Raw genomic sequence first — 2,207 nt, forward strand, 5'->3', positions numbered from 1 at the left:
TTAGGTGTAGGCGCGCCACCCGAGGGTGGGTGTCCCGAGCTCCAGACACGTCCCCAGCTCCAGCACTCCGCAGGCTGCTGTGCTGTGAGCCTGCTGTGTGTCTGCTTCTTCATTCCTGGGACACCCGAGTGACTACGCAAGCTCAGGACCATCCTCGTGGGCCAGCGCAGCCAGAGCTACCCAGGCCCGTCTCCTCCTCATGCCTGTGAGCACGTCAGCGAACACGGCTCTGGCGGTGACATCAGAGTGAGTGCACAGAGGCTGGGACCCCGTGAACACACAGAGGACAAATATCACTGTGCCTGCACGGTGACACGCGCGGGACCGTGGGAGCCGGGGCCGAGGCTGCGGCCGCCTCAGGGTGGAACTCGGAGCAACGTTTTGCTGCATTTGTGGCCCCGCTGTTCTGTGTTTCTCGACCACACGGCCTGGGAAACAATAGTGACACGGTGGCTCTGAGGGGAAACCCAGCCACGGGCTCATGCGAGCCGCCCGCCCCCCGCCCCCCGCACGGGGGACTCCCGAGGGACTCGGTCCCTGGCTGGAGCATGGAGTTAGCCTTGGTCAGCAGACGTCAGTGCCACAGCCCGCCGCAGGGCGCCCCGTCTCTGCTGCAGTCGGATCGATGCCCGTATGGATTGCTCGTTCGATGCGAGGAATTGACTAGGAGATCTTTGAGGAACTAGAGGGGCCCGAAGCAAAATCGACTGAGCCGCGACGCACCGGCACGCCTCCCCTGAGGGCGCGGCTGAGGCGCAGCGCCTCCGTAACCGCCTGCCACGGGGGGCTCCGCGGGGGGAGCCTCGGGACCTCCTGCCTCTCGTGCTCGACATCACAGAATCCTTGGTTCGAGCCGATCTATCCGACAGAATGATAGACATTTCTTGCTGCAGCGATGTCTGCCTCTTTGTAGAAATCGGACAGGTAAGCGTTTCCATCAGCAGGTGTGTTTGCTGGCCGACCTCGGTGACCCCTGCCACTCTACCGCCGAAAACGGGCAGGGGACTCGGAGCGTGTGAACCCTGGTCAAACTAGAGCCACATCCTGCGTCTCAAGACAGCTGTCCCACCATTTGGCCTCCCTCTCCCCGGCCTGCGTAACCTCAGCCCCCGCCCCCGCCCCCAGACCTCCAGTTCTGGCCGGCCCGCCCCGTGCCCCCATCACGTGACAGCTCACAGCCGCCCTCCCCAGCCCGGACCCTCCCTCCCATCTTCTCCGCCAGTCTCCCTTGTGGTCCCAGCTCAAGCCTCGCCTCGTCTCACAAACCCTTGTACCTGCCTCCTGGAGTTCTTCCCGGAGCCCCTCGTCACTGGCGTCACAGACCGTGTGTCTAATCCTCTCCCTGAACCCATGGATCTTGGCTCTACAAACCAGATCAGGAGCTGCCGGGCGCAGACACAGTTTTACATGTATTCGACCCGCGTTTTTCAGTAACTAACGTGAGCCATTCGTTATTTGGTGACAAAAATAATATGAAATCAATTGGTACCGTTGAAGTTCTGTCCGCTTGTGCGTGAACAGCAGTGACCCGCTACCGAGCGCCTGTTCTAAATGCGACGTGGAGACAGCGCTGACGGTGGCTGCCATCGGGGTCTTCGTTTGGGGTCGCGCCCGCCACGCCGTCGCCGTGATCCTAAACTGGACGGGACGTGCACCTCACGCTGGGATGTCGGACGAAGTGCCAGGCGCGGCGCTGGGAGGTCGCACCTCTCCCGGGGCGGCCGTCGCTTCCATCCGGCCGCGTGGTTTTTCTCACACTCTCTTCCGCCCCATGACAGAACCTTTGGAAGAACTTCGATGCATGAGGCAAAATAAAGCCAGCAAAACGGAAGTTTAAGTGGACACGTCGCCGAAGAATATCCACGAATGGAAAGGACGCGCGGGAAAGACGCCGCCACCCCTCGCCGCTAAGGACCTGCGAACTGAAATCTCAGTGGGCGACCACGACACCCCGTCGGAACAGCCACATCAGCGAAGTCCGCACTGGCGATGCCGAATGCTGGCAGGGACGCGGCACAGCAGACACTCTCCCTCGTCGCCGGGGACGCACGAAACGGCGCAGCCACTCTGGACAGCCGTCCGAGTCTCGTACATTTAGACTTAGCGGCGATTCCAACCCCAGGGACCCTCACGTGTGAAAACGAAAAGCTTCAGCACGCGAAAACCGGCACGCAACATCGATGGCAGCTGTGTTTCCTAAATCACCC

The sequence above is a fragment of the Pteropus vampyrus genome, unplaced genomic scaffold (assembly GCF_000151845.1).
Source record: "Pteropus vampyrus isolate Shadow unplaced genomic scaffold, Pvam_2.0 Scaffold118, whole genome shotgun sequence".
NCBI lineage: Eukaryota > Metazoa > Chordata > Mammalia > Chiroptera > Pteropodidae > Pteropus > Pteropus vampyrus.